This window comes from Salvia miltiorrhiza, chromosome 2 (assembly GCF_028751815.1).
Source record: "Salvia miltiorrhiza cultivar Shanhuang (shh) chromosome 2, IMPLAD_Smil_shh, whole genome shotgun sequence".
NCBI classification, from domain to species: domain Eukaryota; kingdom Viridiplantae; phylum Streptophyta; class Magnoliopsida; order Lamiales; family Lamiaceae; genus Salvia; species Salvia miltiorrhiza.
The window spans coordinates 36,817,712-36,829,744 of NC_080388.1; the positions used below are offsets into that span (position 1 = coordinate 36,817,712).

Consider the following 12,033-nt stretch of genomic DNA (forward strand, 5'->3'; position numbering starts at 1 on the left):
GACTTCTTGATGACTTGACTATATATAAAGGAAACAAACGAAATGACTAGATATTAATCAAGGGCCGAAAAGGGCCGTACATAATTATCCAAGAGGGTACTCGAAGAGTTTGGAAACATTGTTAAATGATACATATTGTTTAACAAAAGACATGATAACTTAGCAACATCAGTGTACGCAGCGGAAAAACATCATATTGAGTATATGTATGGAGACATATACTCCTCTCTGCTCTGAGGTACTCATCCTAGATTGACAAAAAGCTCCGCTTGCACACCACATCCCCGATCATCGCTCAACCTGCACATTTAGAAATATATGCAGGGCTAAGTACGGAAGTACTTAGTGGACACATGCCGAAATATACATACATACATAAAAGCATTTTATTGTCAAGCCTTTCATCGGTAGTAAGATACGAGGGTTTTCCTTTAAAGACTCGTATTTACTACAAAAATATCATTTCTTTCATAATTTTCCCGCACAGGCATTTTAACATCATTAATCACCATATCAGTAACTCGTGCCGAGAGGTAGGCCTCCCTCTACGGACACTATGATCGGCCAACCCGCTAGATGACTCACGATCACAAGGGTGTACACTAGCCCTGGCAGGATAGCTATCAACTGCTCAGGACCCGAATTCGATTAACATCAGATAGGCAATTAACAAAGCATAAAACATTTAGGCATTGACAATATCATTAAAAAAAAAACATAAGCACAAAGTCGTAACAATTCTATAATATGGTTTTAGTTTATACGTAAGAAAGCCTCACCTGGTAATGGTGACTCACGGCTAAGCCTTAGACTCTTGCGTTCAACCTTGATTCGGGAAAGAAATAACGTAAGGTCTTAGTCCGCGGAAATTCTAACATAAATGAGGATGCGTAATGCATTTATGCATGGCTCATATTCCTTTTTATTAGCCAATTAACCCAACTAGGTTCCGTCCCACGAGGTCAAGTAATTAACTACATTGATTCGCTCTCCTTAGGGCGTTCTAAACTGTCCGTAAAACGTATTAATCTCCCTTCGTGTAAGCAAGGGAAAAGAAATAATAAAGGTTTAAACACCCTAAGTTCTCTTCTCTCTCTCTCTCTCTCTCTCTCTCTCTCTCTCTCTCGGAGGTCCGCTCTGGCTTCTAAGTCAGCTCTGGCTGAGTTAGCTCTGCGGCGAAGTGTTTCCTCGGGGCGGAACGATTCCTCTGACGAGGTATTTCCTCTGGCGAGGTGATTCCTCTGGCGAGGTGATTCCTCTGGCCATTCCTCTGGCGATGCGATTCCGCTGGCGACGCGATTCCTCTGGCGACGCGATTCCGCTGGCGAAGCGATTCCTCTGACGAAGCGATTCCTCTGGCGACGCGATTCCGCTGGCGACGCGATTCCTCTGGCGAAGCGATTCCTCTGGCGACGCGATTCCTCTGGCGAAGGTGATTCCTCTGGCGACGCGATCCCTCTGGCGAAGGCGATTCCTCTGGCGACGCGATTCCTCTGGCGACGCGATTCTTCTGGCGACGCGATTCTTCCGGTGCCTTGACTCCTCTGGCCATTCCTCCGGCCTTTCCTCTGGCCATTCATCTGGCCATTTCTCTGCTCTGGGAAGAGCGACGGGGACTCCAGTTTTCCAAAACCAGAATTCTCCGTTCTTATCTCGCCTTTATTCTCACTCGTATACAAACCATAAACTCTACCTATGTGAGCATGCTGTGATTATCTATGTTCGTCTACGTTTAAAGCTAAAGTTCTCGTCGTTCATCAAGGTCTCAAGTTATAGGTTCCACTAAATCGTGACTTAACATGCTTTTCGTTCATTCGTTAACAGCCCATAAAACATGATCTCTGTGAGTGTGATGCATGCTGATTGGTGTAGCAACAAGGGTCGAAGATTACCTTGATATAGCGTGCTTTGGTCGGGTAAAGAATGATGGTTTCTCACTTTTTCGAGCGTCGAGGTGCAAACTGGAAATGAAATGGCTTGTTCAAGGCGGAAGTAAGAATCTCGATCCACTCCCCTTCGTGCAAGGCGTCGAGAGAGGTGAACTTCTCGTTGCTCTGCTGAAAATTTCTAAGTGTTTTGAAATGGAGCGAGGGGTGGCTCAGGGAGTTGAAGGGGAGTTTATATAGGGCTTCGGCTGATGCACTTGAGTGCCTAAGGGGGAGAGCATTGGTTGTAGCCCTGCATAGCGTGGGATAGGGGAAGACCTTTCGGCTGCTCGGCCAATGGGGGGGCTGCTGTTGCTGCTGCTGCTGGCGTGGAGATGGAGTGTGGCCTTTCGGCTGCTCGGCCAATGGCAGGAGCTGCTGCTGCCGTGGCCAATGGGGAGAGCTGCTGCTGCAGTCTTGGCGTGAGGCCTTTCGGCTGCCCAGCCAATGGCTGTTGCTGCAGCACCTTATCCACCTTTTCCTTTTTCCCCTTTTTCCTTCTTTTCCTTACATGTGGCGTTAGCAGGTAGGGTGGCGTGGGCGGTGGTGTGATCTAAGAAGATCTAAGTAAGATCCTTCAGTGTTGCTCTCTCTCTGTATTAGAAATACTGGTTTCGCGTTTCTGCTAAAATCGATACTTGCTAAATTAAATCCGTAGATCTAATTCGTTCGTCATCCTAATACTCAAATTAAATCCGTAGATTTAATTAGCTTCAAAGTCGGAAATAATTCACGACTTAGTAACATCATGAAATAGACTCCATCTTGATAAATAACACAACTTTGCTAAGTTGGTCATAACTTAGTACTAATAGTTCATCGACTCAAAGATTCTCGTCGCGGTCTTAAACACGCGAAGGTAATTAGACATGCATACTGCTAGTGTAGTGACTCTGTCTCCAAAATACGTAATTCAGCTACATAGCTGAAATCATAAGGTGCTTCATTTACTGGTAGATAGATAAATGAACACGAAATACTGGAATTATATACTGATAAAAGAGCGGGTTGTCACAATATATGTTTCAAAAAGAGATTAATAATAAAACAATACATGTATATATATATATATATATATATATATATATAATGGTTTATTTTCTAAAATTGAATTAATAATAAAACAATTTAAGTTCACCCATAAGTGTACATAATTATCGAATTATCTTAGGAGTATTCATTTTAGTTTACAGTTTTAGCATTGTTCTTGAAATATTGCAATTATGTCATCGTTTTTTAAGTAGTTGAAAACTTAACATTTTTTAATATTTTCAATCGTCGAAAAGTTTACGTAACCTGCTTCAATAAAGTTAGTGTTGTCATATTGCGGTTGCATGATTTCGATGCTTTGGATTCAGTTAGTAATATGTTTGATATGCCGACTTTTAGTAACAAAAAGAATTGAGATTTTATTTTTATAACAAATTGATGGTTGATGACATTATCTTACAGTTTTAGTATTGTTTTTAAAATGTTGCAATTATATCATCGTTTTTTAAGTAGTTGAAAACTTAACATTTACAAAGATTTTCAATCGTCTAAAAGTTTACGTAATCTGCTTCAATAAAGTTAGTGTTGTCATATTGCGGTTGCATGATTTCGATGTTTTGGATTCAGTTAGTAATATGTTTGATATGCCTACTTTTAGTAAACAAAAAAATTGAGATTTTATTTTTATAACAAATTGATGGTTGATGAAATTATCTTGACATCTCAATTTTTTTGTTCAAAATTCAAAATAGATTCAAAATATGGATCATGCAACATGTATATGTGGTGTGCGTTAGGACTGTGACACGTTACAGATGCCTTATAAGGACTTTCAAGGCAAAATACACGCATAGGTTAAAATAAGAATAAAATTTTCTAAAACAATAATAATAATAATTTTTTAAATTTTTTTTATCTATTTATTTTTTTTTACCAAAAAATCATTTTCCCCCCCACAATATTCATCAAAAATTATGCATATAATTGAAACACAAATATGCATAACGGTGAATAGAAATATGCTTGGGAAAGTATTGCTTTGCGACCTCTCTAGTGCCTCTCGTTGCTGCTCATCGTTGCCATAGTTATGCATATAGCTGGATATTACTATACATATTTGTGTATAACATTATGCATACTTATATTTAGGGATGTCAATCCAGCAAGAAATCTACAAAAATAAGTGCCTATATTACACAAAAATATATAGGGCCTGTTTGTTTGGCACGAATCCTATCATAGAAAAGTAATCTGATTCCAAAATATTAAATTCCTGTGTTTTGTTAAATTTTTGTCAGGCAGAGAAAGTAATAAGAATCCTGAAAATAACAAAAGTTGTGCAACTTTTCAGGATTCTTATTTCTGACTTTTCTTTGGTATTCTTTTTCCTCATTGTCAGGATTCTTACTTACATATATATTCAACTAGTATTTGCACCCCGTGCGATGCACGGGAAACGTTTTTATATTTTTATATTTATATACAATTGATACCAATTCAATTATCATATTTATAAATATAATAAAATTAATTTTAACTAAATATATTTGAGCTTAATATTAAAAAAATAACAAAATAAAGAATACTTCACAATAATAAAAATTGATATGACTAAAAAGCAAAAAAAATATTTAAAACGAAAATAAAATTTTTGGAAAAATAAATTTATTCAAAAAAAGATGAGAGACGAGAGAGAATTTTTTTAATTCTAATCTTTCAATAAATATATCTTTTACATTTTAAATCAGATAATTACATAAAATATATCAAATTAAATCTCTTACCGTGATCTTTAATTTGATATACATATTAAATATTTTATAATTAGTTTAATTGACAACAAAAAATAATTTTTGTTAACTATATTATTTTAATCGAAGTAGTCTATAATAACAATATTATCAACTCAATGAGTATAATATTAAATTTAATAAGTACTGTAAAATAATAATTACATTATAATGAAAAAAAATAGAATTACGATAACCGTAACTCAATTTAAGATTTTTTTATGTACAAATCAATTGTTGCATATTACAATAGTCAGTAAATTTTGCATGTAACTAAAAGTAAAATAGTTATTATATCATATAATTATTTCAGTTTTATATTAAAATTTAACATGCAGTGAAGAATTTGAAAAATTAAAACTAAATAAATGTAAACCATATTTAAAGTTTCATTTTTAATCTATATAAATATCAGATATGTGTATATAAATAAATATATTATTCGTACATAAACATTACCACAAATTAAATAAATTTAAATCATATAAGAAATTCTATTGTTAGATATATAACTAAGTATTCATCTAAAAATTTATATTAAAATTAATACAAATTATACTTTTAAAATTAATATAATTTTGTAGATGAATATTCATTTTAAAATTTATGTATTTATAATTGTTATACCAAATTAAAGATCTTAACATGGTTTTTAAGTTAAGATGAATACTAAATATTTTTTCATAAATTAAATTTGACAATATAATATATATATATATATATATATATATATATATTGAGGTCAGATTTAATTTTTTCATACAACAAACTCACGTAATATTTATTAAAATATGTGCTACCAAAAGTGATATTTATACACTTTTAAAGGACGGAAGGTGTACATATCAAACTAAAGCATGTATCATGATTTTTAAATTGATATTACATATTAAATATTTTATCATATTAAAGATAAACTATTTTTGGAAAAAGAAAACAAAAATGAAAAAAAGAAATAAAAAATGAAGAGATTAAAAAACTATAAAAAAGATTGAGGAAAAATAAGCTTTGTTAGAGGGTAAAGATAAGGAAAAAAAAATATTTGTGGTAGAAATAAGTGAAACTACATGTATTAACATATTGTTGTAGTTGAATAAAAAAACTCGAAACACTTTTAGATATAATTGCATCATTTGTATGAGAAATGGAATTATGCACATGATTTGCTGTTTTTTTTTTTAGCATAATTTCCGGATTAAAAAGACCCACGTCGTTTGGAACTAAAATTTGAAAGAAATGGTCAAAACCATGTTCTTATAAATATACATAAATTTTCAATTAGCCATTTATTTTTTCAATATTTACAAAATTGCCATTCAAATCAATTTGAAATCAATTTCTAATTGGAAACTGCTGTTTTAATATAGTATAGATATTATTTGTATTATTTTATAAAATGCAAGTTACTTATTATTATTATTATTATTATTATTATTATTATTATTATTATTATTATTATTATTATTATTATTATTATTATTATTATTGATTATGTGACATCCCGTCCTTTTCATAGGAAATATTGAAGACCTTTAATATTAGAATACTATTGATACACGCCCGGTATTTAATAAATTATATTATTTTAAAGATATTTTATAAATTGAAGTTCGTTACTATTATTTTATTGATCAAATGCCTTAAGCCCGTTATTAAAGTATATGAAAAATATTTTCACAAGTATTTATTTATTTATTTATTTCCATTCTATTTAGTTATTTATCTATTTATTTTTATTGGGCCTCAAGCCTAGCAATAATTATTTGTGAGTTATTAAAATTTTCTTGGGTCTCCGGCCCAAAATTTGTGAGATCAATACTGGCCCAAAATTTGGAGATTTGTGGGAGAAATTGAAACAAGCGTTTGTGCGTGTGCGTGTGAGTGTGAGAAACTGAAATATTTTCCTTCCTCTCCAAGTCTAACTATGCTTGATATTTTCACAAATTTGATATTCTATTCCCAAAAGCAAAAGCTTTGGCTTTGTTACAACCACGTCAATCGTTCCACCTTCATAAATTACCCCAACTTTTCTTACACTATTTCACCGCCAGAATCACTTCCTCAAGCTGCAGTAGGAAGCAATCAACATAGTAACTCTTTCTATTTCTCAGTCAAGTATCATTATGTTTCATCATGTTTATTTCTTCACTTTCCGAAAAATGGTGGACTGAATCCAGCAAAAATTGCTCTCGGCTCGATTCCTTTCACACAAAACTCAATATGCTCTTTTCATTGCAGAACTCCAGCTGGTAACCCCAATTATCTCTGTAAATCTATGCATTTTCATTTTAATACAGCATCTATTTCCTTCTATTTGTTCCTTATTACGGAAACATCACCAACAGTTATAACAAAAGATTAACATACAAAATTCAAATACCCAACTGTTTCTATTAAGGAAATACCTTGACCAATGCACCAAAAATCAAATCTTTACAAATCTGAGAATTTTTCCTTTTGTTTGCTTTGTTGAGTGTGAGTGTCGAAGAGAGGGAAGGGTTCCCCTTGGGGCTACTTGTGCGCCGCCATAGCAAGCCAAGGCAGCGGCCCCTCCTTGGTCGCTGCTGCCGGTAACGCGAGGGAGAAGGGAGGCGGCTGAGCGGGGCGGCGCGGCCGAAGGCCAAGCGCCGCTGGTCGCGGCCGAGAGCAGAGCAGCAGTGGCGACGGCCTTCCATGGTCGTCTGCCGTCCGATGTACGCGAGGGAGAGAGAGGGACAGATGGGAGAAGGTGAGGGCAGTGTTGGGTAGGAACAGGCAGCGGCTGGCGGAGAATGGCGCGGCCGCGGCTGTGGCCGGTGCGGCGAGGACAGGGGCAAGGGAGGAGGCGAGAGATGAGGAAGAGGGAGAGAGGTTGAGGAGAGGATCAGAGTGAGGTGAGAGATCAGGGAAGACAAGGAGAGGTCAAAGGGAAGGAGAGAGGAGGCGGAGCCGCCGGCCTCCGGGGACGGCGCTGCCGTCCGGTGACGGCGGCAGGAGGACGCAGAGGAGGTGGGGAGTGAGCGGCTGAGAGAGAGAAAGAGCGAGAAGAGGGTGCGTGAGTTGTGTGTGTGTGTGTGTTAAATTAGGGATTTAAGGGAGAGATAAGGAATTTGGGCTCAAGGAGTGGGCTTGAGGTTTGGGCCTAGGCTAATTTATTTATTATTGGGCTTAGGTTAGTTTCAATTGAATGGGTTTTTTTTTCTAAATGGTTGGGCATTAGTTTTAATAAACAAGTTGAGCTTTTATTTTAATTACTCTTCTAAGTAGCATTTATAATTTTTTTTCCATTATCATTTTCAGTTCAGATTTATGAAAAGTCAAGCAAGGGTATTATTGGTGCCCTTAACTGAGAAATTGATTTTCATATTATAAAGTGAGTTTTAAAATCCGGGCATAACGAATTGAAACTTAGAAGCTTTACTTTGCTCTTAACTAAGATTAGTATCACGAGACCTATTAAGATTAGATTATCTTGTAGGCTCAGTTGACCAAGAGGATTAGCACTGCTTTTGCGAGACAAGTTATGTTTGACTTCGGACTTTGTCCAATCAAGGTGGGCTTTATTTTACAAATGTATCTTGAGTTATATAAGCTCTGATATTTCATGAAAGTTATTTGTTTATCCAATATAAATGTTTTTATGTGCGTTCTGTATTGTTTAATGCTCGCATAAGCATCGATCGAGATTCTCATTTGGCCTAACACGTTAGATGAGGATTGTGTACACAAGGTTAGTGGCTCGATGGGTTGATCGCCATCGTGCACTAACAAAGCAAAGAGGCGTTATAAGGGTGCTTGTCTGGATGTGTTCCGAAGCACAGTTATGATTATTGATCTGACCGGGTGCGTCCCGAGATTGATAAATGGGAGAAAAGAAAGCGATCCGTCGGTGGCTAGAGGTCCGGGATCATAAGCAGCGAGTAACAATCGAACGTTACATGGCGCGCCACTTAATGAGAAAAATGTTTTGTCATGCTTAGAAGTGGATTTCTATTTTTAAAACCTTCTGAGTTATGATTATGATATTGGATAAACTGCTCTACTTAATTATTTCATAAAATATTTATAAACTGCATAACCCACTGAGTACACTAGTGCTCAGCCCAAAATATTTTTTAAATGTTTTCAGGTTGATCGGTTGGTGCAGACGGGGTTGAGCTGAGGCTAGGGTTCCGCTTCGTCTTTCACTTCCGCTAACGACTAGCTTGCTATCTTGTCTTTCAATCTCCTAAACTAAGAACTTTTATTATATGGTAAAATATTATCTCGTTGAGCTTAGACCCTTAATTCGTATTTCAGTTAATGAAGTCATCGTTGATTATGATCAGAGTCACGAAACTAAACTTTTGCGCTCCTGGAAAGTTGAATGTTGTTAATCGATTATATCGCTCAATGCCCATTCATTTATTCTATTTTATCTTTATTTTATTAATCTCTTCAAAACACAGATACCTAATCTTTTGGGTAAATCTTCATAATTGATCTGCTCATATCACATATTTTTCTTATTTCTTTTGTTTGGGAAGTTGGGTCGTTACAAGTGGTATCAGAGCACAAGTTTTCTTTCGTGCCTCTGACTACCGCTAGTTGAATTATTTTGAGTCTAGAATAGTACCTCTAGACTTCTAAGCATTTATGTAACCCTCAGCTCACCGTCTCACTGCCTGATCAACAAAGGTACGTTTTAAAATTTTCAAATAAATGATTTAATTTGAAGAAGTGCGCGCAAAAGATTATCTTGTGAAATGCTTTAATGATGTCACATATGAAAAGAGATATTGCTTATGCAAGAAAGAAGAGTATGATATTTGGGCCAGCGAGTCCTTAAAAGAAGCAAAGTTTGTAATCATGATGGGACTCTTCGAGCCTACATGATCTATTTTCAGAAGAAGTATATTATGATGAGTCTCTTTGAACTCACATAAGCATGTTGAAAGAGAAAAGATTTGTTGTTTATGATTGATTCTATGAATCATTTATGATTAAAGATATGTTATGATTTTTTTTACTTCGTGCATGTTAAGAAATATTTCAGATGGCATAAATGACACTATTTGTCAACTTAGGTTATTTATGACCTTTTTGACTTGACAGTTATGAGTAGGTTGACTCAGTCAACTAAAGATATGAACTTATAAGAGTATGATTTACCTCATAGTTAGAGGTGCATTAGCTAATGCTATGACAGGATTTCGATCCATATAAACTAGACTTTTGTCTAGAGAACTTTAGAATGATGAGGTATAGAACCTTGAAGAACATAGAATGCTCTCAGAATACCTATGATGCCTATAGAACAGAGAAACTTAGCTAGATTTAGCCTTGCGCTATTTCGGTTTGAATGATATTGGTCCTTCTTTATAGATGGACAAAACAGGTGAGAAATTCCGCAAGCATTGGACCCCAATGAACTTGCAAGAATAGTATGAAGAGAAGCTCCATAGCTAAATTAGGAAGCTATAGAATTTTCTGAGAGATTTCGTAGTAGAATCACGACACACAGGATGAATGCATGCAAGGGAAGAATATTAGACATCAAATCATCAATAAGATTCGTGCAACACCTTTCTCTAATGAATGGAAAACAGGGACAACCAACACATGTGCAAGATTAGTTCGACGATTTTCCGCAGCTGACCAAGAGCACCAAGCCAAGGCCATTGACATAGGAAGAAGGTCCTAAGAACAATATTGAGGAAGCTATCATAAGAGATTCATGAGAGAGCAATTGCCTGCATACATTATTAGTTTAGTAGTGACGACAATTGTTTAGAATAACCTTACTTTTGATAAGGACACCTCACTTTTTGACTGTAAGGTCGAACTCATCCACATCCTACCTATACCTTGCTTAGACACCCCAATTCATTTAATAAATTCTCGTACTACCTAAACACTTGGAGTACTCTATTATATTCATTATACTGAAAGTCCTCTTTTGAGGCATATGATACATAAGTGTTTTGATCATTGCTTTAACGCGTGTTATTCAAACTTTTCTTCCCGTAACACGCCTAGTTATTATGGTTAGTTTACATCTAAAGTTGTTCAATCGTATTAACCAAAAGAACCTCTTTGGGAGGCACTATTATTTTGAATATTATGAAAGTCCTCTCTTGAGGCATATATATCAGTAATTTATTCATACTTTATGCGTGTTGTTCACATTTTCTTTGGTGTAGCATGCATAGTCTCAAGATTGATTCACATATGATTGTTAAGCCCTATTAACCAATTGAACCTTTAAACCACATCATGGATACGACAATAAGAAGACGTGGACGACGACGAGTAATTATCCCAGATCGGCGAGCCAGAATCATTGAGGCACAAAGAAAAGATTGGTTTTTTGAAAAAAAGGCGACTTGCAGCAAGATCAAGCGAACCTAAAGGATTCACAGAAGATAAGAATAAACCTCAATACCCCGAATTAGACTACCAAAGTATGTAAATTTCGGGGACGAAATTTTTTTTAAGGGGGGAGGTATGTGACATCCCGTCCTTTTCATAGGAAATATTGAAGACCTTTAATATTAGAATACTATTGATACACGCCCGGTATTTAATAAATTATATTATTTTAAAGATATTTTATAAATTGAAGTTCGTTACTATTATTTTATTGATCAAATGCCTTAAGCCCGTTATTAAAGTATATGAAAAATATTTTCACAAGTATTTATTTATTTATTTATTTCCATTCTATTTAGTTATTTATCTATTTATTTTTATTGGGCCTCAAGCCTAGCAATAATTATTTGTGAGTTATTAAAATTTTCTTGGGTCTCCGGCCCAAAATTTGTGAGATCAATACTGGCCCAAAATTTGGAGATTTGTGGGAGAAATTGAAACAAGCGTTTGTGCGTGTGCGTGTGAGTGTGAGAAACTGAAATATTTTCCTTCCTCTCCAAGTCTAACTATGCTTGATATTTTCACAAATTTGATATTCTATTCCCAAAAGCAAAAGCTTTGGCTTTGTTACAACCACGTCAATCGTTCCACCTTCATAAATTACCCCAACTTTTCTTACACTATTTCACCGCCAGAATCACTTCCTCAAGCTGCAGTAGGAAGCAATCAACATAGTAACTCTTTCTATTTCTCAGTCAAGTATCATTATGTTTCATCATGTTTATTTCTTCACTTTCCGAAAAATGGTGGACTGAATCCAGCAAAAATTGCTCTCGGCTCGATTCCTTTCACACAAAACTCAATATGCTCTTTTCATTGCAGAACTCCAGCTGGTAACCCCAATTATCTCTGTAAATCTATGCATTTTCATTTTAATACAGCATCTATTTCCTTCTATTTGTTCCTTATTACGGAAACATCACCAACAGTTATAACAA

General features: G+C 35.2%; 1 long non-coding RNA gene across 1 annotated transcript; it reads left to right on the forward strand.

The window, feature by feature from the left end:
• The first annotated feature begins 6,199 nt into the window (after positions 1–6,199).
• Positions 6,200–11,992, forward strand: LOC131012248 (uncharacterized). The gene is made up of 3 exons (XR_009097245.1): positions 6,200–6,954; positions 8,163–8,237; positions 8,814–11,992. It is a non-coding gene; the product is annotated as an uncharacterized LOC131012248 (long non-coding RNA).
• Positions 11,993–12,033: the final 41 nt, after the last annotated feature.